Genomic DNA, 27214 nt, shown 5'->3' with positions numbered 1-27214 from the left:
GTTACGTAGAACCTATTGACGTGGGAACGGGCTAAATCAGGTCTTAAGTTGCAGTTTGACACTCTTTGTCTAGGTGGTGACAAGGGTCGCCGTGGACTTCGTGGACTCTGTTTAGAGATTTGGTCTTGAAATAGCAGCGACGAATGACAACCACTCAGGTAGCTCGCGGTCCACCTCTTCAGCCCTGGCGGGAGTATCAACGGTAAAATATCATCTTGTAGCGTGGCGTGGCAGACAGTATCGAAAGCCGTTTTTAGGTCCAACGCTACTAGGACAGTCCTTTCGCAGGGGCGGTTTTGGTTAAGTCCGCGGTTAATCTGAGTTTGGTTTGCTGACATAACCACCGAGATGAAAAGGCGCTTATCCAAAATTCCGATATTCCTATCAGCCGATTTCCACGTCCAATTCGAGCATCACTAAGAACTTAGCAAAGCAAAAGTAATGGAGCGGATGGTCAAAACTGCGAGATCGTTACACAAAAGTGCACAACGTCCCCACACCCGTTGATAGGGATCATACATCGGCAGAAGATTAGCCTTGCAAACTTTTGAATAATTTTACGTATAGCTGGCGTGTTGGATACTTAATTTCAGCTAGTTTTTTTTAACACTTATGATTAAAAAATAAACTTGTAATCGGAGTACTCTGTGCATACCCACAGAGGGGAACCTACAGTTGTCGGAATTCATAAGATTGGTCGCTAAAATTCGCCGCTCTTTTGAAAAAAGAGGATCGAATATACATACATACATACTATTTCCAGATTAAAGCAAAGACCGAGGCTCGTTTTCACAGTTTAGGTTGTCTTTTCATAGCTTTTTCAATTATTGAAACTGCTTATGAATGCAGGACACGAACCAGAAATCAGATTGCACTGTGTGAAACAAAACACTATCATTAAATGTTTACACGTTTCAAAAAGATTCCATACTTGAGTAGCGTACTTAAAGGCATTCATATCAACACATGTATGCATACATGTCTGTATTTATCTACAAATACACCGAACGTCAATTTATGATATCATAAAACCGCAAGCGGCACTCCCCTAGAACCAAGGCGAATTTATTACAGGTGACAGCAAACACATATAAGTAAAACCCTACATGTATTTGTTGTTGCGTTTGGTGCAAGCATCATGTCAAAATCAGCAAGCAAATGTAAACATACGAATGTAAACATACCAATACATACAAACAAAGCATATCATTTTGACGTAAGCCATACCTACGGCGAAAAATTCAGCTGGGTGAATGCTGTCACCTTATTAAATCCACCTTGCCTAGAACCTCAAGTACTAAATAACAATGCAATGTATGCACAATGAACTTACAAATATACTTGCATATGTATATATGTAAAAGTGTGTGTCGTCATATGAATATTTCAACATTGAGAGGATAGAAGCAACAAAATATTGCAGCAGTGATCTACAAACAATTTCATAATTGGTTAGCTGTTATCAACCTACAGGGAAATCCGCTAGTGTGCAATTGGTCTACTCTAGTGAATTTAGAACCATAACTAGTTCTCGTCTCCATATCTGCAACCGGTAGCACGTTGGTGTGTCGATTGTCCAACAGCATCTGTGTAATTTCAATGTGTATTATTTGATTTTTATTGGAAATACTACTTTAAGACTGTTTTAGGGTCATAAAAATGTTCGTCTTTGGCGCGTCCTTTATAACTGGATTCCAGCTCAACTGTTAAATTTGCGATAGGCACAACCCTCTACATGCTCTCAACTGTGGACTTGCACAATGATCGAATCTTATTCACTGTATTAATATGTGACGTTTTTGTTTAGACACTGTCGTTGTCAGAAGATAGTTTTCGCTCCTCGCGAAGTGTTTTGAAGTGGTTCGCAGCTAAGGAAATCGCACTAGTTCTGAGGCAGAGATTTGCTCCACTAGTCTAAATTTTTGTTGCAGGGTATAATTATACATATGTACGTAGGTAATTTCTTGTTAAATTATTCTTCTACAAGTTTGTTTGTATATGCATATTTGCTTAATACACGATCGTGTGTGAAAATATTAATCATAATTCAAGCAGATTATTTTTCTTAAATCACAATTGCAAGTTTACCCAAAAATGCAGACAACATTAATTTGTTAGCATTTCATTCCTTTGTTTATACTTGTACATATACAACAAGTGTTGCTAATTATCATTAAGATATTTTAAGTAAATATTTTCCACCAACAATAAATTTTTACTGAAAAGAGGGATGTATGTTTTTAAGTGGTAACCGACAATACATCCAGATCATTCAAGCAGTTGTGGAGAGAGTATTTCCACGACAGTCGGTTCTACGTTACCGAAACGACCCGGATTTATATCCGGCCAAGGACTGTCACTCTAGCAGCATTCCCCGTATGTAAGTATTAGGAATGTTTATGCTGTTACAACAACAACAACAGAGTATTTGAAGTTTTGCTATAGGTTGATTCATCTGAATCACCAGAAAGTAGATAAAGGTAGTATCTTTGCACTTTCAGTACTTAATTAGACGTGGCTTTAATAACTGTTTCTTACTAGGCAAACCTCTGCAAAGTAATCTGCATCGACTCAAAATTTGGTCTAATAATAAATCTTGCCGATTCTGCGACTCATTTCCAGATATGTCTTTATAAAGGGTCCGCCATATAACTTTACGGAATTAAAAATGCTATAAAAAAGAAACTACTCAACATTTTTCCAAACTGTTTTTTTTTATTTTGAAGTGCAATCCTTCCGGTTAATGATGGAACACAACTTCATTCATATGGCTGCCTCGGCTAGCCATGCACCATCGAATACGGTCGGTCCAATTTTGATATTTGTTATTTATGCAGCTACAACAACAAAAAGAGTCTAAAAAACATATTTTTCAATCCAAAGTGATTTTAGGGTAACAAAGACGTTGCCTTCTATATTCTTTTGTCTAACACCTGTTTTTTAATAGGAAAATATACAAAAAGGGGTGCCCAAATTAAAGGGTTTTTCAATAAGGGCGGGTAGATGTTGAAATGGAATAAAATGGCGTTTGCTGTGTGGCACGTAGCGCCGTCCTACTGGAACCACATGTCGTCTAGGTCCATATGGTTCAATATGGGCCATAAGAAATTGGAAGGGCCACCACGTCTACCGAAAAATGGGCGCAATGCGCGCAACGTTTGTGTTAATGAACACTTATTTTGATAATAAAGTTTTATCATTTGAACGTGCTGTTCAATCGTGTAACTTGCCATGATGATTTGGCATAAACAACTGAATAATAAACAAAAGATTTGACAGATGTCACCAAAACAAAATGGCTGCCACAGGGCGCCAAAATTGACTCGCGCCAATTGAAAAACCAATTGAAAAACATCTCGTTTCAATGTAATTATTGCAAAAGAAAATTTTCATGTGATTTATTACACACAAAATTTGACTAAGACTATTATGGACCATTTTCACAGTCATAAGTTTATTGATAGATTAACTGGGTATTGAACGACGAAAAAAACAGTTTTCATATTTTTTAACACGGATTGTTATGAAAAAGTATGTATGCATCTATTTTAAATTCTATTGGCATTCTTCTTTTCTTTGTAATTTTATTGAATAAGAAAATTTGTTTAATACTGCGACTTAAAGAGGGTTTGAGGTCCTTTAAGGTCCTTACTAAAAAAACACAGATTTTCTTTTCGCATGTGTAAGACAAAAAAATTGAAATTATTTAAAAAAATAGTCGGTACGTGCAAGAAAAAAATTGAATAAAAAAATGCTATTTCACATGATCCACAGATAAGTTGTTAGTGTAAAACCATACAAAAGTTTCTATCAACTTTCAAGGAAGGTTGCTGAAATGATGGTCTTTAGTTGAATCCAGGTTATTTTTGTTGTTGTAAGCAGCATAAACATTCTTATACATATTGGGGGAAATGCTGCTGAAATTACAGTCCTTGGAAGAATAGAAATCTGTGTCATTCCGGTTAGGTAGAAGCATTGTTGTGGGAACGATAAATCCAGGTTGTTGTTGTTGTTGTAGCAGTACCTATGCCCTGTCAGTGTATCGTAATCAACGGTCGTCTTCGTCTAGCTCATCTAAAGGTAGGCCCAGGAAACATGCTGTTTCGACGGGTTGGGTTCAGAGGGAGAGGGGTGTTACATGAGTCGGTTTTATAGGGCATGTGAAAAGGTACATAGTTAGTGTCGTGCGGGGTGCCTTCACATGCCGGACATATGTTTGGTATGTCGGGGTCGATTCTGGATAAGTAGGAGTTTAACCTGCTACAATATCCAGAACGTAATTGTACCAGTGTTACACGTGTCTCACGCGGAAGCTCTTCATCTGCTATAGGTGGTGGTTGGACTCCGATTACGGCATTCACAGGACGGGAGCTTAAGAAAGTGGTGACGGTGAATGTCGTTTATTGACTGTCTAAACAGGTTTTCCCCGTCGCTTAGATCCGACTGTTATAAGAACATTGGGAAACACCCGTTGCAATACTGAATATTAATTTCTGCAGAAATCAGTGAAGGATTTCCAAACATGGTGGCTCAGCGGTCTGTTGGTATTCCCACGAAGTTTATCGACTGCTAGCCCAAAGTAAAAGGGGTGTTTGAAAGGTGTTAGCCTTTCTTAATAACTCGTATTGCTCTTTCTTCGATTTTAAGATATGCGATACCTAAAACAACTTGCATGTTTGGGCTCGGTCTATTAGGTTCTGGGCTTACTATTAATTCCTGATATGCTCTTCAAGATAAAGTGATTTTAGACATGGTATTACGTGACTCAAATTGGACGTAATGGAATTAGGATAATCACTGCTTTATTGTACACGATAAAAAGAATATTGAAGACAAGAAGCCCGTTCTGCTTACTAGAGCCACTGTCATGCAAATTACTTAGGTGATAGATTCTGGAAACAGTTTTGAAGTTTGCAAATCTGTCAATGTAAAGAACGTGCGAAAAAGCGTGCCAAATTAACTTTTTTGCACTCTGCACTCCGAACTCCTTCCGCTAGACTGAACAGTAAATACTTAGAGAACACACTTTATGTATGTATGTAAATATTTGAGCACAATTGATAGAGATAGATATGGTTGCTCATATCTTGATTTTGGCAGAATCAGCTGTTCAGCTGGCGGAAATGTAGAGTTTTATTAATTTTCTTTGTTCAAAACACTTTCTCTTTCTATTATCTGCAGAAGCTGGCCATTTTTACACTCTGTTCTTAGTTCTCTTATACATTTCATCCACCGTTTAAAGAATATTCCATCATTCTTGCATTTCATCTAGGTTTACGCCAATGCAAAGTTACGCTAATTTTTCCTTTTCAATCTGCGCACCGAGGAATTTGAGGGAGAATGACGTTTGCACGACAGTCATTTCTACGTTACCGAAACGATCCGGATTTATATCCGGCCAAGGACTGTCACACTATGGGGAATGTTTATGCTGCTACTACAACAACAACAACAAGGTAGAATGACCGTAGCAAGTATTGCGGAATGGAATGCAATATGAATGAATAATATAATAATTTTCGTTTTATTGACAAATTCCTGCTTCGTCTTGAACAGTAGTTAGTACATAAGTATATACGTATGTACATATATCTGTTTTATAGCTGGCATTTAACATATGTATGTGAGTTATAAATGCTTCGTAAGTGCAATGCCGTTTCTTATAGTACCAAAAATTATGGCATTTCTTTATGTTCAATGAACTTGTGCGCTCAGTTTACAATACTCGGCATTTCTTGGTAGCTTGGTGCATAAACTTTTTACGAGAACCTGAAATAATTACCTTGGAGAAAAAGTGCTGAGTTTATTTATATATTGACATCATATGCACATGTTTAGCCATTTTTGTTGATCAAACATTTTTTGTATCATATTTAAACATTGCTAGTTCAAGGTGAACTTGCATTCAAAGTTTTTCAAGAAAATATTGTAGGTATTAAAAATGCTTTATGAGGCTTCACAGATATTGCACCGATAAACATGTAATGTAATATAATGTATATATAAATTTCACTTACATATTGTATATTTTTTACGTAATTGTGAAATTTGATTTTTCGATGAAAAAAAGCTCGATCTGACCCCCATAGGTCAATAAGCAGTCGTGACAGGACCTTGGGAGCTTCAAAACTGGATAACGGTTAATATATCATTAAAAGGAGAAACATCGTTATTTAGTTGTTGTTGTTGTAGGTTACGTAGGGCCGTTCTGGTTACGTAGAACCGACTGCCGTGGGGACGTTATTTAGTCGTTCGCTTTCTGTGTAAACTGTTTGTTGGTATTATTGTATTGTAGCATTGAAGCTCGTAATTTGAATGCTTTCGCACTTTTGCATATCTTAGTATAGAATTCTTGCATTTCATGTCATTGTGCAATTTTGCAAGACAAAAAGCATTTTCTTATTGTTTTTAACTTTTTTTCATTAAATCTCAACAAATGTGCGTAGAATAAGCTACAAGATAAGCTTCTCTGCTTACATTTCCCCATTTTCAATGTAATTAAAGACAAGACACCTTCTATGCCTAAGAATTATGTTAGCCAATGCTTGGATTTTATTTAGTTTTCGTAGAAACGTGGCGATGGTTACTCAGTATGTCATCATGATTACACTAGCCGCGTAGTATAATTGGAGTTTACACCTTTTTGGATGTTTGGCTGAGCTCCTCCTATTTGTGGCGTGTATCTTGATGTTGTTCCACATGTGGAGGGACCTACAGTCTTAAGCCGACTCCGAACGGCAATTGGTTTTTTATGAGGAGCTTTCTCATGACAGAAATACCTTCGGAGACTTGCCATTGCCTGCCGAGGGTCGACCGCTATTAGAAACAAATTTTTCTATCATTTAGCAATGTTTATAATGTTTTGTTTTGCTTGCTTGTTTACTTCGTCTTTATATTCGACAGATCTTTTCAATTTTGTATGGCATATTCGGAGAAATTTTATTCAAAATAAATAAAAAATGATATGTCAGCATGATTCGCTCACGGCTCTCATTTTGCGTAAAATCCCTAACTCAGGAATCTAAAACTAACAGCTCTCTATGTTTTCTAAGTTAAGAAGAGTTTAGGCTAACCAAAAACAAGTGATGCTGGTCTAAATTATATAAAATTATGTCTAACAGAGCTTTAAATATCTAACGCTTATGCGCCTTATCCGATATTATATATTTCAATATCAATTAAACCTACATTTGCGGCACAAAACTATGGCAAATAGAAACAATTTTTTTATGAAACTTTCAATAACAAATTTATGCAACTCTAGATTAAGTAAGGTTAGTTTGAGCCTGTGGAATGAGTGCATTTAAGCTCGCTGGATCCTAATTTCAGTTAAATAGAAGCAATGTCAGTTAATATTTTATTCCCTTTGTCGATTTCGAGTCTTTTTTTAGTCCTTTTTCAATGGCTTGTGCTATTAAAAAGCAGGGCCAGAATGTTCGTAAGCTTACTCTCATACAATTTTCACCTGGTATCTATCGTTCAGATAAACAATTTTTTTGGCTAGTTCGTTAGCCCTCTCATTAACTTCTTTTTGTCCCGGAACCCAGCTTAGGTCCTTTACGTCTTACTGTCAATTTAGTATTTGCCGCTTCACTGCAGTCAGCCGAAAGCTTTAAAATCTGCTAACTCCTAGTTAAGAACTGCTCCTTTTTTAATCGAGTAATATCTCTAGAGTTTGTGAAAAATTATTGGGAGAATCTCAAATTTTTGCTTTTCTTGTTAGTCTGCACATATACAATACATACATAGGAAATTACCCAGTTGAGTGCATGATTTTAGTCAATTATTTTTGATTTAGGAATGGAAGATGATTACGACGCAGTGGACATAGTTTTAAATGTATTACTCGTTTTACTTTTGCTAAGGCTTTGCAAAAATACACCATTGCACAGTTAACAGCTTTTTTGAAAAATGCTTAAAAGAACCAGCCTGTTGTTGTTGTTGTTGTTGTAGCAGTATCTTCGCCCTGTCAGTGTAGTGTAAATTACCGGTCGTCTTCGTCTAGCTCATCTAACGGTAGGCCCAGGAAACTGGCAGTTTCGACGGGTTGGGTCCAGAGGGAGAGAGGTGTTAGATGAGTGGGTTTGATGGGGCATGTGAAGAGGTGGTTAGTGTCGTGCGGGGTACCTTCACATGCAGGACATATGTTTAGTATGTCGGGGTCGATTCTGGATAGGTAGGAGTTTAACCTGCTACAATATCCAGAACGTAGTTGTGCCAAGATTACGCGGGACTCTCGAGGAAGCTGGAGCTCTTCGTCTGCGATAGGTGGTGGTTGGACTCCGATAACGGCATTCGGGGGTCGGGAGCTTAGGAAGGTGGTAAGTGTCTCCCGATGAATGTCGTTAATAGCCTGTCTGTATACTGTCCGATCCTGGATAGGTCTGTCCGTTTTGTCCTGGATCTCGTCCACGTAGTTGAGGAAGTGTCTCCTGATGTGCCTGGGAGGTGGCTCAGGCTCGAGCAGGTGTCTGCATGGGTGAGGCCTGCGGTGACACCCAAGCAGAAACTGCTTGCCGAGCATTTTGTTATGCTCCTTAACCGGGAGCATGTGCGCCTCGTCATGTAAATGGTAGATAGGGGACATCAGGAGACATCCTGTCGCGGTCCTAATGGCAGTATTCTGGCAGGTCTGAAGCTTCGTCCACTGCGTATCACTGGTTCCAGGCGACCAGACAGGCGCGGCATAGTTTAGAACCGGTCGGCCTATTGCTTTGAAAGTCGACAGCAACATTTCTTTGTCTTTGCCCCAAGTGCTGCCGGCAAGCGACTTGAGGACCTTGTTGCGATTCTGTACTCTCGTTGCAATAGCGGTTGTGTGCGCCGAAAAGGAGAGCAAGCTGTCAAAGGTGACTCCCAAAATTTTGGGGTTGTTTATCGTCGGAATTGGGGTATCGTCGACGTGTACCTGAAGTGGCAGCTTGACCTCCTTTGTCCAGGTGGTAAATAGGGTCGCCGTGGATTTAGTGGGAGAAAGTTTTAAGTTTCTCGCAGTGAAGAAGCGAGAAAGGCTGGCGAGGTAGTCGTTTACTTTTGAGCATAGGCCATCAATGTCATTGCCCGACGCCATTATCGTGCAGTCGTCGGCATATGAGACCAGTGAGACTCCCTCTGGTGGCTGGGGGGGTTTCGAAATATAGAAATTAAAAAGCAAGGGTGAAAGGACACCACCCTGCGGTACTCCTTGCTTTATTTTTCTCTGTTTTGAGGTTTGGTCTCGAAATACTACCGACGAGTGACGACCACTCAGGTAGTTCGCGGTCCACCTCTTCAGCCCTGGCGGGAGTGTCGACTGTAAAATGTCATCTAGTAGCGTGGCGTGGCTGACTGTGTCGAAAGCCTTTTGTAGGTCCAACGCTACTAGGACAGTCCTCTCGCAGGGGCGGTTTTGGTTAAGGCCGCGGTTTACCTGGGTGTTTATGACGGTGAGTGCCGTGGTGGTACTGTGCACTCTACGGAAACCATGCTGGTGTGGGGCTGGAGTCAGGTGTTGAGTGAGGAGTGGGAGTAGAAGGGCCTCAAGTGTCTTCACTACTGGGGAAAGGAGAGTTATCGGACGATACGACTCCCCTTGGTTGGCGGGTTTCCCAGGCTTCAGCAGTGGGACCACTCTCCCTAATTTCCACTTATCAGGAATGATGAGAGTGGCCATAGACAGGTTGAAGACCTTTGTGAGATATTCTACTCCCAATGGACCCAGCTTTTTCAGCATCAGCATGTTTAGTCCGTCGGGGCCAATGGCTTTTGATGGTTTCATGTGTTTGATGGCCCCCTGAACCTCGTCACTGGTGAAAGTAAGCGGTGCACTGTTGTAGGGCAGTTTGTGCAGCCGTCTGGTGGCACAACGTTTGGATCTGTCGACCGGAGGATGCAATATAAATTGCCGGCTAAAATAGCTCGCGCATCTCTTCGGGTCCGACGAAGTACGACCGTTGAAGGTGATATCCACCTTGTCGTTGTGCTTCGTCGGGTTCGACAGGGACCTTACGGTGGACCAGAGCTTGCTCACACCAGAGGTGAAGTTACAGGACTTCAGATGCTCTACCCATTTGGTCCGCTTATGTTGGGTGACCAGTTGCCGGATCTCCAAATTGAGATCCTTTATACGAGGATCCCCGGGATCGGCCTGGCGTAGACGGTCACGCTCGTTTGCCATAACGGCTGCTTCGGCTGGGAAATTGGGACGTAATTCCCGGATCCGTCCAGCAGGTATGAAGCGAGCCGCGGCGGCTGTAATCGCCTTGCGGAGTGCGCGTTCGCCTGCGCGCACATCGGTGGGAGTGGGTAGGGCTGCGAAGATGTTCTCAGTAAATTCCGCGAATCTGGTCCAATCAGCTTTGTTAAAGTTGATATATGACCGGTGATCCGCGGAAACAAAATCGGCGGGTCTCTCGATCGAGATGATAATGGGCAAGTGGTCTGATGCAAGCGATAGCATAGGTCGCCAGGTTATGCTATTTATCAGTCCAGCGCTAGCAATTGTTATGTCAGGCGAGCTGCTACAATTGCCCACTACCCTAGTGGGGGCGTCGTCGTTTACAGTGCTGAACGTCGAATCGTCTATCTGCTCTGCCAATAGCTGTCCCCTACGATCATTTGGCAGGCTTGAATGCCAAAGATCGTGATGCGCGTTAAAGTCACCTACTACCAATCGGTTTTCTCCCCTGATGAGCGCACCAATATCGGGGAGATATCCTGCCGGGCAGCAGGTGACAGGGGGTATATAAATATTGTAAATTTCGAGCTCGGCATCGCCTGACCGGACAGCTATACCTTGACGTTCTAAGGTGCTGTCCCTGCGGTCGATGCCTTCATCAATAAGACGATACTGCACTGAATGGTGTACTATGAACGCTAGGCCACCACCGTTGTCTCGCTCGCGGTCCTTTCGGTGCACGTTATAGCCGTCCCTGGTAATCAGGGGGGAGCTAGCGTGCAGTTTTGTCTCTTGGACCGCAGCTATCTTAATTCCGAACCGACTCATGAAGTCGACTATCTCGTCAATCTTACTCGTTAGTCCGTTGCAGTTCAGTTGCAAAAGCTTGAAGCTTCGCGGGAGGGTCGTCGTAATTCGGGGGGTGAGGGATGCGTGATGTTGTCTGCGTTGGTCCTGCTGTGCGTTCCGCAAAATGGGGAGTGGCCTGATGTTGTCGGGTGGCCGCGCCACGGTGGGCGGTTGCGGGTGCAGAGCTCTGCAACAGGGGGCAACGTAGTCGCGTGTCCACTCACGGGTGGTGTGCAGGCCGGAGCACCTCCGAAAGTGACACCAGCCACTGCAAGAACTGCATTGGACAGTTGTCAGGTTCCGAGGTACTACGGTCTGGCACACGGAGCAGACTGTGCGGGGGACCAAGAGCTGCTGGTTTGTCCCCGCACTGGGGTAGGAGCAGGAGGGTTGTGGGTTGGAGAGGGAGTCGTGTTGCTCTTGGGGGCTCCTGGCCGTTGAGGTGTTGTTAGTGGCGGCAGTGTGATGTGCCGGCACTGAGGGCAGTGTCGCCGTAGAGGCGGTGACCGCCTGTGGGCGGGAGCAACACGTGGCCACATACCTTGTGGACCACTCCCTGTGAGTCTTAAGGCCTGAACAGGTCTTAAGATGGCACCACCCGTTGCACTGGTTACACCTAACCGAGGTGGAGTTCGGGTGGAGCCGTTTGTGGCAAATGCAGCAGTAAAATACTTCAGGTCCGGGGTTGGGTTCGACGCCAGCCCGGAAGAGAAGTATTTGGAGCAAACTGGCTGCAATGAGTTGCTCCTGTGACGAAAGGTTTAGGGTAAAATACGGTGCACTAGACAGGGCTAGTGAACTGGGGCGGCAGCCCTTGGTCGGGAATAAAAACCCGAGTCATTCCGGTAACGTAGAACCGGCTGCCATGGGAATGAGAACCAGCCTGTATTTAGGTTTGGCTTCGTCTAGTCAGTTATTGCCGTTTCAAATTATATGCTTGAGTATAGCACATATGTATGTATGTGTATGCATTCACATATGTCGCAGCTCTCCAATGTGACACCATTAAATTATGATACAAACGTTAGTTAAGACTGATAAAAATTGTTATCTATAAACTTTTCTTTGTACATATATATACATACATACATATACAGTGACTCGCAGCTTATTTGATGCAGCATTAAAATATCAAATATATTTCATGGTATTTCCATTATAAAAAACATCTTATATTTTTCATTGTTAAAAAACATGTTTTAAAAAATAACAATAATGTTTCTTCATAAGAAAGATATGGCAAATTAGAATAATTCAGTTGCAGTTTGAGGTCTCAGCTTAAATAATGCACTAAATTAAAAGTATTCAAAAAACTTCAACGCATTAATATTTCGATTTCATGATTACGGCTAATACTTAGTGGGGTATCCCTTTTGATTCAGAACTGCTTTTAATCGGGAATAATTTTAATTATAATCGGAACTAATTTTATCCCATTCTTCTTGTAGTGCCCGTTTCAGATCAGAAGCATTAGAAATATTGTGGTTTCTTATTTTATTTTCCAACACTGACCAAAAACTCTCAATAACGTGGATATCTGGACTCTGTGCAGGTGTCTGTACTGCATGTGGGCAGTTCCAGATAAGCTAAATTTTTACAATACCAGACGTATGCTTGGGATCGCTGTCTTGGTATAACCTAAACGAATCCCTAATGCCCATTTTATCCGCACTTCCCATCAGACCTGAAAAGGTTAAATTTGCTTTCATCCGCAAAAACAACGGACTTCCAGAACGAAATGTCTTTGTTCCAATGTTGTCTGCAAAAGTATATTCTTTGTTTTCTTTTTATTACGAGCATTAATCAACGGCTTATTTCGGGCAGTCCTTCCATGAAAATTTTCTTCGCGCAGAACTCTACGAACAGTTTCAGGGTTACAGACCTTGCCTTAGTATTTTTCCACTTCGTTCGTTAATTTTGGAGCGTTTAAATCGGTGTTTTTTTTAATTTTGCAAACAATCCACTTCTTATCTGCATCATTAAATATTTTATTTGGCGCAGATCTGCCCTTATCTTCTATCTTGTTTTCGTGACGAAACCTTTCTATAATGTGCTGGACAGTTGAGAAACTAGCAACAACAATTTCTGCAATTTTTCGTTGGCTTTTGTCTGCTTTATAATGGCGAATAACGTCTTCCTTTTTTTCAAGTGAGGTCCGTTTTCCCATTTTAAAAAATTTACATTTTTTCAACTTTTCTTTACAAACATTTTTTGAGAATGACTTTAGACGCTAAGCTAATCAGAAAAAAAATACATTTCACCGTTATTGCATTCTCAGAGAAAATATAAAATACACTGCATCATTTAAGCTGTGAGCATATTTTGATGAAAAAACTATTTGTTTCTATGTTTTTTCAGCAAGCTTTGTTTTTGTTATTGTTCTTTCTGCAGTGGTAAGCAGTACATACATATCTCATTACAAGTCGTATACATTGTTTTTATTAAATTTAATAAACATCGAGTCATTTTCTTTTTTCTAAAAAAGTAGTACCTGCATCAAATAAGCTGGGAGTCACTGTACATATAGGGTGGGCCATGTAAAATTTGCTTTTTGAATCGGCTATAAAAAAAAAAACTAATCAAAATTTTTTCAAATTTTTTTATTTATTTTGAAGATTGAACATTGTCATTTATGAATGAAAAATAATGTCGTTCAAATGACTGCCACGACTGGCTTTACAGTAGGCCATTCGATCAACCCAATTTTTAAGCACATTTTCGATTGTTTGGGCTCCAATTTCATGAATGGCAACTTCGATTTCGTGTTTTAAAGCATCAATCGTCTCTGGATGGTTCGCATAGCATTTGTCCTTAACGGCTCCCCTCAAAAAATAGTCCAACGGGCTTAAATCACAGCTCCGAGCCGGCCAATTGATATCGGAATTTCGGCTGATTATTCGGTTTTCAAAAACGGTAGCCAAAAGTTCGAGTGTAACTTTGGCAGTGTGACAAGTTGCACCGTCCTGTTGAAACCAAATGTCGTCCATGTCATCCTCTTCAATTTTTGAAAACAACTCGTTGAGCATGTCACGGTAACGCTCGCCATTTACTGTAACCGCGGCTCCTCGCTCATTTTCGAAAAAAAAATGGCCCGATGATGCCGCCAGACCAAAAACCGCACCAAAAAGTGACTCGTTGTGGATGCATTTGCTTCTCTACAGTAACGTGTGGGTTTTCTGAGCCCCAAATCCGACAATTTTGCTTATTGACGTAGCCACCGATGTAAAAATCAGAAAAGAAGAAGAAGACTCACCACTTTGAAAATAGGTTTTCAATATTTCCCAATTTTGTTCAAGCATATAGCGTCCCATATCGTAAATGTCAAACCTTTAAGTAAATTATGAACACATTTGACAAGTCATTTGTGTTACCATTCTCAAAAAAAAAAAGATTCAAAAAGCAAACGCTATATGGCCCACCCTGTATATGTTTGCATATATCATATGTATGTACTTACTATGTCTGCTTGAATGTATTGCAGTTCCTACTTGCGAAAAATATAATTTTATGTTTTTTTACGTGAATGAGTGCTATTTAAAGATTATGGTGCTTGGGTGAACAATTAGCAATAGCGATCGCGTTTTAAATTTTTATTAATCGCGTAAAAATGATTTGCATGCCAAGTAGGCACCCAGCTGTCATTTGGCAAAACAATGTACAGAGATATGTATTGCTATATTTACGCGCGTATGCATGTATGTATGTATGTATGGAGAGGTATTTCTGAGCAGTACAGTTTATGTGCAAACAAAAATAACTGGGATTAATAACTTTAATGTGTTTATAAATCAACATAAATCTAAATTAAATACCGCTATGAAAGTCGAAAGTTCATAATTTGCCACTCTGAAAATAAAACTGTAAAGTAGATGTGATGTAGCCCGGACGGCGGTTTGCTTAAGTGGTTCTGGCCATAGGCTTAGCATGAAGAATGTGTGCTCAAAAATGCTTAAAAGCATCGAATTTAACGAGAATAATTTCTGTAATGTCTCGGGATAGGACATTTTCTTAGCAACTTTCCTTAAATAGAGAATTGAGCAAGATTTTATATTTGCAACGAGAAATCCAGGAATCTAGTCACAGACAAGTGGAAGGCTAAGAAGATTAGTTTTAGCCCATGTACTTACTTCTTCTTCTTAATTGGCGCGATAACCGCTTACGCGATTTTGGCCGAGTTTAACAAAGCGCGCCAGTCGTTTCTTTCTCGTACTAACCGGCGCCAATTGGACACACCAAGTGAAGCCAAGTCCTTCTCCACCTGATCTTTCCAACGCAGAGGAGGCCTTCCTCTTCCTCTGCTACCACCAGCTGGTACCGCATCGAATACTTTCAAAGCCGGAGCGTTTGTATCCATTCGGGCAACATGACCCAGCCAGCGTAGCCTCTGGATCTTTATTCCCTGCACTATGTCTATGTCGTCGTAAAGCTCATACAGCTCATCGTCTGCGATATTCGCCGTTGCCAACGTGCAAAGGTCCAAAAATCTTACGCAGAATCTTTCTCTCGAACACTCCAAGCGTCGCTTCATAGGATGTTGTCATCGTCGAAGCTTCTGCGCCATACGTTAGGACGGGCATAATGAGAGTCTTGTAGAGTGTTAGTTTTGTTCGTCGAGAGAGGACTTTACTGCTCAGTTGCCTACTTAGTCCAAAGTAGCACTTGTTGGCAAGAGAGATTCTATGTTGGATTTCAAGGCTGACATTGTTATCGGTGTTAATGCTGGTTCCTAAATAAACGAAGTCTTTTACAACCTCGAAATTATAACTGTCTACAGTGACGTGGGTGCCGATACGCGAGTGCGCCGACTGTTTGTTTGATGACAGGAGGTACTTCGTTTTGTCCTCGTTCACCACCAAACCTATTCGCTTTGCCATGTACTTACTATCAACCTTAAATATAGGCTTTCTAACCACTGCAGAAGCGTCTAGGATTGTCTGCAAAATATTTGTAATGTAAGTTATTTCACAAAATTCATTCCTTTAAGTCAAATAGCAATCATAGTATTAGGATTATTGAGAGCAGAGCTCATCAGCCCCATTTTTTTTGTTTTTTTGTTTTTGGAATTGCGATAATTTCACTATACATAGCCATTTTCCTTCCAATTTTATTTATGATTTTTTCATGTATTTGAACGCACTTGAGATGAAAATGTGTTCATGATTTTTTTTTTAATTCGAAGTTTCAAGGCATGTATTTGCAGATCAAGTTGGCTAATTGCCTGAATGAGGTAATAAGAACTATAACTATTTTTGCATAATTTAGTAATCGGCCTAGTATAGGGTTTTTGAATAAGAGGTGATATTTTGAGATTCAAAGAAAAATGCTATTTTTTAATATAAATCGGATGTTTATTTCATTATAAAGAAAATAACATTATAATGGAAAATAACATCAGGCAAATGACCACAACGACCACGCTTACAGGACAATATCCTTTTCATGAAATTTTCCATAACCGAATTGCAAAGTGGCTGCCCTATGTCCTCGATATCCTCACGAATTCCATCTTTGAGGTCTTGAATCGACCCTGGGCTGTTGGCGTAGATCTTCTCTTTCACGTGGCCCCAAAGAAAAAAGTCACAAGGTGTTAAGTCACAAGATCTCGGTGCCCAATTGTGATCACCTCTGCGATAGATAACGCCGTCCGGGAAATTTTCCGTAAAAGATCAATGGTTTCGTTGCTTGTGTGGCACGTAGCGCCGTCTTGTTGAAAATAAACGTTGTCCAGATCAATACCATCCAATTCCGGCCATAAAAAATCGTTAATCATCTCTCGATAGCGCAATCCATTCACCTGTAACACCTGTTATTGGAAGACCCTTTATTTCAGATGCTGCGGGTTTAATTATATTGAAGAAGTTGGTTTGGTTTCGGCCGCCGTAGCCGAATGGGTTGGTGCGTGATTACCATTCGGAATTCACAGAGAGGTCGTTGGTTCGAATCTCGGTGAAAGCAAAATTAATAAAAACATTTTTCTAATAGCGGTCGCCCCTCGGCAGGCAATGGCAAACCTCCGAGTGTATTTCTGCCATGAAAAAGCTCCTCATAAAAATATCTGCCGTTCGGAATCGGCTTGAAACTGTAGGTCCCTCCATTTGTGGAACAACATCAAGACGCACACCACAAATAGAAGGAGGAGCTCGGCCAAACACCTAACAGAAGTGTACGCCAATTATTTATTTTTTTTTTTTTTTTAGTTGGTTTGTTTGTTTTTTTGCGAAAATCGTCGAAGATAAGTTCACTTTGGATTTTGTTTCCTAAAATTGTAACTTAATGAAAAATAGTTACTATTGATGAAAATCAAGTTATGCATACATCTTCCACGAAATCTTTCTCTGGGAATATTCAATTGTCGCCTCGTAGGATGTTGCCATTATTCATGCTTCTGCGTCATTCAACAGGAAGGGCATGATACTGTGCATCCAAATTATATTATATTTAGCTGAAGTGAAAGTAAAATCTTTTCGGTATTATTTAGATATGAATATGTAAGTGCGAACAGTACTCGTACTTGTAGTTCTATATTTCGCTGAAGTACTCAAAATTTAAGTGAGTTCGGTTAAGTACCGATAATTGTACTAAAAAGCGACGCTTTTTAAGTAACAAATTTATCATTTTTATCACGGAGTTCTAAATTTAAACTCAGTAATCTTAATTAGACTATTTTGAGGGTGTGTGTGCTTAGAAAATATAATAAAAATACTTGGCGATAGAACATAAATTTTATAAACAATTGCTGTCTAACGAAACAACAAACAAAATTCAGTGAAAATGTGTTGATGATTATAGGTGATAAGAGCAAGTAGCAGCAGCCGCTGAATGTTTGCACTTCATTTATTATAGGCAAGCAGAAAAAGCATACAAAAATGAACTCCATAGAAAGGCCACACACGTCAAAAAATGCTCTCCCAAAAAAATTGGGTCGTATATACGTATGCACATACATACATACACACATATGTACATATGTTTGTACAATACACATTTGTATAGAGAATTAGTTAGGTTGTATGTAAATATTGTAGCTTCTACGATTCCACTTCCATATTGATTTGTCGACTTGTATTATTCACCTCATTTGACTGTATCAATGTAAATGTCCACAACAGACACCGTTTTGTTCTCGGTTGTGTCCGCACCGCACCTGCACCTACAGTAACTTCACACCGCGCTACACACAACCAGTTTGTCTGAGCTTTGTATGTATTTATTCACACGTGTACTTATGTATGCCCTGCAGAGAACCCACAAGTTCCGTATTCTTGCGCTTGAGGTGAAATTGCGCGGTTTGATTTTTAGTTTAACAATGTTTGAGATTCATTTTGACAAATGGCAAGGCTCCTGTACTCAAATTATAGAACAATAAGAAAATAAACTTAAATAAAACAACAACAGTGTGAAAACTAAATTGAGTTTGGCTTTATTTGGCAAATATATTCATGCGTTATATCTCACAAAGCTGCTAAATTGTTACATGTTTTATTTTAAGGTGCATCCTTTTTTATCGAGATTTTCCTAGAGGGTACATTTGCTCGTACATTACTTATATGTATTCACATCTACTGCTCGGTATGACTATTGTTAAAAGTTTGTTTGATTGCCTTTCGCGTTGAGCTGCTTTATTTATTTGCTTATTTCATTTTAGTAGACGGGTGTTGTTTTTATCGATCGGTATTGTTGAACTGTTCTTTATAAGGCGAACAAGGTGAGTGGCTCTTCCGACCGATCGTGCTCCGTACGAGATCTTTTTTTTTTTGTTATTTTGCTTGAAATTAAAAATATGGTTTTAAATAAGCTTAAATAAAAAATAAAGTAAATGACTACTAAAAAGAATGATTTTTTCGGGTAATAGTCTAAGATCCGGCCATAATGACCTTCACCCATCCAGTTTAGGGGGTGAAACAGCTGTTATGCTGCGTCCTTTTTTATCGCATTAGATATTTTTCTCGGACCTCTCTGTCGCACATACTCAGCCAGTAAAAATCGACAACCGGAACTTTGCACAAGTTTTCCGCAGTCAACCCTATACCATAATATTTGCAATAAAATTAACTTTAATTTGATACAAGTTTCATTGCGTAACTCGATAGTTGCAAATTACTACTGTGACTTACCTGTATACACCTGGCTACCTTATACCTGCACAAGAAAAAATAAGGCAACCCAGTAGCTGCATGTTGCACAAGTTACATACTTACGATTAGTATACATTTTAATACGTAACGGAATAATTGCACAGTTTAAAAAAAAATAATAATTTTTTAATTATTAATTAATTATACTTTGCACAGGAATTTCTAGGCAACCTTTGCGAAATATATTTTGTGAAATATTAAATGTTATAAAAAAATATGTTTCAACCCGTAACGTGATGGATGAAGGTCATTCTATGGCCGGATCTTCTACTATAAGGTTCATTTTCAATGATTTCGGGTTATTGTGTCCAAATGCGTAACCCGCAACCAAAAAATTGTAACACACTTGTGCCATGCCTACTCCGCCTCCACCCACCACACCAATCAGTGGGTAGATTAATGTACAGTTTAGATAGTGCAGATGTGACTTTTGGCGACCACTTTTCAATACTTCGAAACGTTGTTCAAGGATAAAGTGACCCATTTCGTACTCCAGCTAATAAATGCTGCCTTGGACCGTGTTGGAAATATGGAAGTAAAATGTTCTTTCGATTTTCGATTTTATAAATTCCGTGTCTTTTCGATTTTATAAATTCCGTGTTTGATGGTTCTTAGAGTGATCTGTGATCTGGAAGATTTATGGCCATTTTTCCTTAGTAACTGCGGCCGCGGAAGTGTATACCTCCTCGGCATAGTATATACTTGGGTACTGACCTGGACAGTTACCATATAAAGTTATTGAAAAAGATGGATACTAATTTAGACGGTCGATTTTATGGAGTAGTCTAGTTTCAAACACAGCATACATTTTATTAACAACACCTTGAACATTTCCATTGGTTGTTTGAAAAATTCTAAGTGTTAGGATTTTTTGTATCCAAGACGGAACATTTTATCGTATTCTAGATTTACCTTTTTGCAGAAAGCTGTGCCCTGTTTACTTTAATTTAGAGATTCTATATATACTAATGAAATAGCTGTATGGGACAAAACAACTTCATAATTTTTCTTCTAACATAGTTGCAAGTTTATCAAGGCGGGCGCAAGTTTATTAGCCTATTGCACCTTAAAAAGACTATTTAATAGGAATGGGCAAAAATCGTCCTTGGTGTCCGTCAGTTACTCGTAAACTCGATGCAATGGCGACTGAGCTATTAAATATTATTTTATGCTGTTTTCTTTAGATTATTGTTTCTTGGGTTTAATATTAGTTTTGTGCAAATATCTATTTCCTTTTACACTTTTGAAAATTATTTAATTTTTACATTAAAAAGTTGAAAAAATTCCTTTAAAATCTCTTTATTCTTAAGTTTGTTTTCTTTCCTTATGGCGAAAGATAAAAAGATTTAAGCTTTGATTATTTATTTTATTATAAAAAAACATTTTTTCAGTGTCCCATAAGCTATTTCGCATAGTGTAACCTTAAAACTTTCAGTGTTATGAGTAAGGTTGTCTTTACTAACCAACCAAGCGTTGGCATTTATATACTTACTTTTATTATCACCTCTGCTTGGCCTTTATCACTAATGGAGTTGTAACTAAAACATCTACATACATAAGTATATGTACGTACGAGTATACATATAGGGTTTTTCAGTAAGAGCGCTTCAACTTTTGAACTTTTTTGAATAAAACACAAACGGTTTGACTTTTTTACTACTTTTTTTTTATTATCGAGTTTGAACATATACATTTAAGTATGAAATTCGATTTCTTTTGCATGACCACCGCATGCACGTTTTACGAAGTCCAATCGTTGAACCCATTTTTCGACCACTCTTTTGCATAAATCGGCCGAAATTCCAGCAATTTCCGCGGTCAATATTGGCTCTGGCTCACAAATCGTCGCCGGCTTGTTACTGTAGACCAATGACTTCACATAACCCAAAACGGGAGGGCTTGTTAAATGGGCCGTAAAATGGCCGTAATGCTCTTAAAGTAGCAGCAACAGAACGATTATTTTCATAAAAAATTTGCACGATTTGCAATCGTTGCTCAAGTGTGTAGCGTTCCATGATGAAATGTATACTAATGAAGTTTACAAATGACAAGCGAAAAATAAAAAATATTTAGTAACCCTATATATATATGTATGTATATGTACGTAAACAAAGCAAATATCATTCTAGCCAGTTTCAGCGACTTAAAAACGAACAAAGAACAATGGAACGTACATAGATGTTACTGGCTAGGTGGAACTTTTCAAGATTAGCAGGTTTCTTAATTGCTTGTGTTCAGTTCTTTGCAGCTTTTTGCGTACATATCGCCAGTTTATGACGACGCAAACGAGTTAACATCGTTGAAGTGTAACAAATGTAAAATTTAAAATCACAGACAAACCCGTCAATCTTATTTGTATGCACATATGCATGCATACATAAGTATGTATATGCTTCTATATCCAAGAGAAAAATAAAGATTCACTAGATACTGTTATCTTATTCGCAGATATGGCAGTGCATAGCTGAGTGCATTCGTAGATGTGGAAGTGTTGTTGTACATACAATGCATCACTACCGCAATCGAAGGTGAACAACTTTGTACTTGAACTTGACATTAATGATTACTTTTTTAAAACTTTTGTACTTTATGCATGTGTTTGTGTGTTTGTATGTATGTGTAACACAGCTAATATAAAATAAGTATATTAATTTTTTTGTTGTACCTTCACGTTTGCCACTCGATGCGGAACTTTAGACTTTGTACGATTTTATATGAAATAAAAATGTTTTTTAATGCGTTTTAACGATTATTTCTTCTTTTTATATCTTTTCTACCTTTATTGACATATTAGGGAGTGAAATTAAGCGAGCCCACATGTACAAGTTTCGAAGTACTGTTTATATCGTGAAAACCGCTGCCATCATTCCGTTTTGCGTTTTGCCGGCTTTTGCGTGCTTTTGTTGTCGATTTGTAACAATTTGTGTCGATACCTTTGGAAATATATAAGTATACATACAGTGGCTCACAGAAGCATTTTGCATAATAGCGCGTATGTACAAATTTAAGATTTTGTATGTACTAAGTATCCGAAAATAAAAATGATAATACTTACACGCATTATTGAGCACTGTCTTAGCAATTGGGCTACACATCATGCACAAAAATTGTACCGTTAGGTGCATATAACAAAAAACGTGCGTAGCAATGAAAATGTGTGCTCACAAAAGTATTTTGCTTATTGTTTATAGATACCGTTACTGGACGCAGTTCAGTTACTTTTTCTGTTTTCGCTGAAGTTGTGGCTACAAGTGCGTATTATAATCAATTTTATTTGTAATTGAGTTCATTTCGTTTGTAATTGTGGTACTGTGCATATCGGAAATGCCAAAGGGTAAAGAACTAACTACAGCTGAAAAAACAATTATTTTACATCTCCATAATGAAAGAAAATCTACGAAATATATTTGCAATATGTTTAGTCATTGCCGCCAAACGATAGAAAATGTAATAAAACGGTGTAAAGAACGCGGTAATTTAGAAAATTTAACCCGTTTTGGTCGACCAAAGTTGCTAACTGAGAGAGAAGAACGCCAAATATTGAAAGAAAATCGCAAAAACCCACATTTATCAGCCCCAAAAATCAATGACAAAATAAAAGCAACCTTTCAGATTGAAGTTTTCGATGAGACAGTGCGCAGAGCCCTCAGAAGCAACAATATTCACGGTCGTGCAGCAAGGAAAAAACCACTGATTTCACAAGTCAATAAAGCAAAGCGGCTTTTATTCGCCAACACCTATAAAACCAAAAGTTTTTAGTTTTGGAAAACCGTCATATTTAGTGATGAAAGCAAATACAACATTTTTGGTCCGGACGGACGTCGTATGGTATGGCGGAAGCCAAATGAAGAGCTGCGATTAAAAAATGTTAAATCCACTGTTAAGCACGGTGGAGGTTCCGTCATGGTGTGGGGTTGTATGTCAGTCCAAGGAGTCGGAAAGCTGGTGTTTATAGATGGAACGATGGATAAACATCTTTATTTGTCTATTCTCAAAGACAACTTACATTCCAGTGCAGAAAAAATGGGAATGTCGTCTAACCACTTTTTGTTTCAACACGACAACGACCCCAAGCATACAGCTCGTGATGTCAAAATGTGGATACTTTTTAATACAAAACATTTGCCAACACCTCCCCAAAGTCCCGATATCAACCCCATAGAAAATCTGTGGGCCTATCTCGAAGAAAGAGTGCGAGAACACAAAATTTCGTCAAAAAGTGACCTTAAAGATGTTTTACTCCAAGAATGGGAAAAAATACCTCTTGACTTTTGTCGCAAGTTAATAGAATCTATGCCAAGGCGCTTGGAAGCAGTTTCCAAAAATAATGGTTATCATACGAAATATTGAATTAATAGAAATTAGTATATTTGTACACCACCTAGTCAAAAGCAAAATACTTTTGTGAGCAATGAATTCTATTTTATTTTACTTTTTTTACGTTTACATTGGAACATATTTTTCTTTTAAAGTTTTAATACATTGTTTATGTAGATATAAGGTTTATGTTTAAGAATTTATGAAATAATTAACAAATGAATTTAAAAAATATACAGGAATTGAAGCGTGAACTTATTTGTCTTCTCATGCAAAATACTTTTGTGAGTCACTGTATGTACTTATGCGAGCTCCAGTGATAGTTTGGATTTCTCCGCCTACACAGTGTTATTGTAAACGATTGCACATATGCACCGATGAACACTAGCGAACACAGAAATGTGGACATCTGAAAAATGGCAGTTGTAAATATTTGATTTTTTGGCATACGAATATTTGAATAAAGTTCTTTAATTTTTATGAATGTAAAATAGTTTTATAAAAAAGAAATATTTTCCACTTAACTGTCATTTAAGAAAAGTTTTAGTAACAATTTACCGTTGAAATATGGCTCATCGATTATTTTCCTCTTTAATTGCAACTCGTAAGAAATGAATAAATAGGTTAAATTTCAAGATTCAATAACTCAAGAGAATAGTTACTCCTAGGGGGTTTTTCGACCTTCTTTTAAAGTTAAATGAACTTTTTCGACAAGTCGTCATCCATGCAAGCTCACATTTTGAAACGTTCAACCTATTCGCAGAAATATCTTATACGATCGTTTTAAAACTGCAGACGAGTTTTAAAATGATCTTATAAGCAATTTCCCTCCAGATCCTACCCCATAAACTTATTTCTAGAAAAATTACAAATTTGATTAGGGTTTTACCCGCTACAAAAATACGCGTAGAAAACAAAAACCTTACTACTTATCGTCCATTTTTCTTGTCCCTTTAAATATTCTTTGATATACTCGTACATCTAACCGATTTAAAAGTAAATCTTTTTGCTTAAAAAGTTTGTCTAATTTTAATCAGTTACCACAGCAGTCGATTCCACGTTACCGAAACTGCCCGTATTCATATCCGGCCAAGGACTCTCACTTTATTAGCATTACTCGTACATGTATGAGGAATGTACATATATGCTGCTACAACCACAACAACAACAAGGAAAGTCCACCCTGCTGCCAGTCGGCATTCATAACCAGGTTTTATCATTTTTGATTCAACGGATTGACCAAATGAAGGTTAATGGAGCCGTACTGTCCTGGATTATTAAAAATACACTAGTGTATTAATCCCTGTGACTGGTGTAGAAATGATTCAAGAGTAGTGTCAAATATTGTTTACTTATCTTCTTAATATTCAATTAACAAAATTTCTGTTGTACTCCTTGAAAATTACTTATTTTAACTCGAAGTCAAATTGTTTTACAAGAAAAAGAAAAAAAAAAGAAAAAATGAATATACAGGGTGGGCCATATAGCGTTTGCTTTATGAACCACCTATTTTTTTGAGAATGGTAACACAAATGACATGTCAAATGTGTTCATAATTTACTTAAAGGTTTGACATTTACGAAATGGGACGCTATACGCCTGAACAAAATTGGGAAATATTGAAAACCTATTTCCAAAGTGGTGAGTCTTCTTCTTATTTTCTGATTTTTACATCGATGGCTACGTCAATAAGCAAAATTGTCGGATTTGGGGCTCAGAAAATCCACACGTTACTGTAGAGAAGCAAATGCATCCACAACGAGTCACTTTTTGGTGCGGTTTTTGGTCTGGCGACATCATCGGGCCATTTTTTTTTTCGAAAATGAGCGAGGAGCCGCGGTTACAGTAAATGGCGAGCGTTACCGTGACATGCTAAACGAGTTTTTGTTTCCAAAAATTGAAGAGGATGACATGGACGACATTTGGTTTCAACAGGACGGTGCAACTTGTCACACTGCCAAAGTTACACTCGAAAACCGAATAATCAGCCGAAATGCCGATATCAATTGGCCGCCTCGGAGCTGTGATTTAAGCCCGTTGGACTATTTTTTGTGAGGAGCAGTTAAGGAAAAATGCTATGCGAACCATCCAGAGACGATTGATGCTTTAAAACACGAAATCGAAGTTGCCATTCATGAAATTGGAGCCCAAACAATCGAAAATGTGCTTAAAAATTGGGTTGATCGAATGGCCTACTGTAAAGCCAGTCGTGGCAGTCATTTGAACGATATTATTTTTCATTCCTAAATGACAATGTTCAATCTTCAAAATAATAGTCGATTCAAAAAGCAAATTTTACATGGCCCACCCTATATATGCTATATGTATAGCATACCTACTGAATATTTACTTCCCACTATACATATGTACATATGTATATAGATTGACGCAGTTTCCTCATGAATTTCTGTTGAAACTGCGCACTTTATTTTTAATAATCTTCGTTTTATTTTTGCAAATACATGCATTTCTTTGCAAAGTGCATAGTTACTCAGAAGCAGCTAAAAGCTCAGCTCGCTTGCATGCAAATAATCAATAAAAATAAAAAATTCTCATTATTTGCGTACAATTACAAGATCACGTGTGAATTGACCCTTTGTTCATTCAATAAAAGGCAAAATAAAAATAATAATAAAATAGAATGTATGTGGTATAAATCTAGATTACCATTTTTGGGCCGGCTTTTCCCAACTGGTGATATTGGTTTTGATTACATCCACAGTTAGAGGGATTGTGAACGAATATAAACATCTGGGCGGGCTAATTGCATACAAACTTTCTTATGCGAAACACTTGAAGCTCTGAAGCTTGCTGATTCTAAAACCGCTATCAATGCAACATGGCTTAAATATATCAATAATCCTCATATCTGCATTTCAAATAAACTGAGAATCTATGATGCGTGCTCAAGGTCAATCATGTTTTGTGGGGCGCAAGTTTGGGGTGACGACGAATAAAAAATAATTTTTTTGCCGCCAAATACTCCGAATCATATGATTCACATCGAAACAGATTTTGTTCCGCAATATCTACATAAACTCCGAGCACATATGTATGTACTTTGTCTTGCGGTGTTTTATTATGCCAAGTCACAGGCTGAGGACACTGTACGCCTCGGCGCTCACTGGGTAAAAAGTTGAAGGTCATTTCGCTAATGTTAAATATGGAGCCCCTTACTGCTTTTACTTCTGAGTCTTTGTCTGCGTTCATACCTTCGTTTTTAGACAATCTTAAGAATAAAAGACGTGCCACTTTTCTGGACTCTGTTGTTAAATCAGAATCACACGATTGGTACGCCAACTTAGCACTTTGAGTAATGATTTTTCTGCCTACGCTATTAGGTTAATTTTTGGTGCAAGAGGAAGTCTATTTAATCTAAATGCGAACATTTTAATAATATACATTCTACGGCCTGCACAGTTTGTAACTTGGGTGACCCCGAAGACATCCCAATTTATAAACATTTTCGTTTAGAGCATTTTGGTGAAAATACGTTAGATCTATCCAATATTATAAATATCTTAAATGGCTGTGAGTATAGAGCTTTGTGTAAATATTTATCCTGCTGTCTCAAGTATAGGGAAATGATTTTAAATGAATTTTCATATGTCATCATATACTTATTTGAAATTAAAATCAATGTTATAGTCGTACGTTCTACTTGTTATAAGTACACAATGTACATATATGTATCTACTTGTCTAATTATATTTTTAATGTAAAGAACATAACATACATACATACAGTTAGACGGACT

The 27214-nt window shown here is 38.4% G+C and overlaps 1 protein-coding gene across 2 annotated transcripts in view; it reads left to right on the top strand.

Moving 5' to 3' along the window:
- The window catches only part of LOC128871755 (ceramide kinase), a 41276-nt gene that overhangs the window by 3873 nt on the left and 10189 nt on the right, over positions 1-27214 (top strand). The window contains exon 1 of one of the 2 annotated variants that reach the window (XM_054113805.1): positions 18641-18710. The exons of the other annotated variant lie outside the window; for it this stretch is intronic. The gene's annotated coding sequence lies outside the window, so the exon portion shown is untranslated. Of the gene's footprint in view, positions 1-18640; positions 18711-27214 lie in introns of those variants that run through there. 2 annotated transcript variants of the gene reach the window in all.

The sequence above is a fragment of the Anastrepha ludens genome, chromosome 2, assembly GCF_028408465.1.
Source record: "Anastrepha ludens isolate Willacy chromosome 2, idAnaLude1.1, whole genome shotgun sequence".
Lineage (NCBI taxonomy): Eukaryota > Metazoa > Arthropoda > Insecta > Diptera > Tephritidae > Anastrepha > Anastrepha ludens.
The sequence above is the reverse complement of the archived record's forward strand: the minus strand, read 5'-3'. Positions and strand labels throughout refer to the sequence as shown.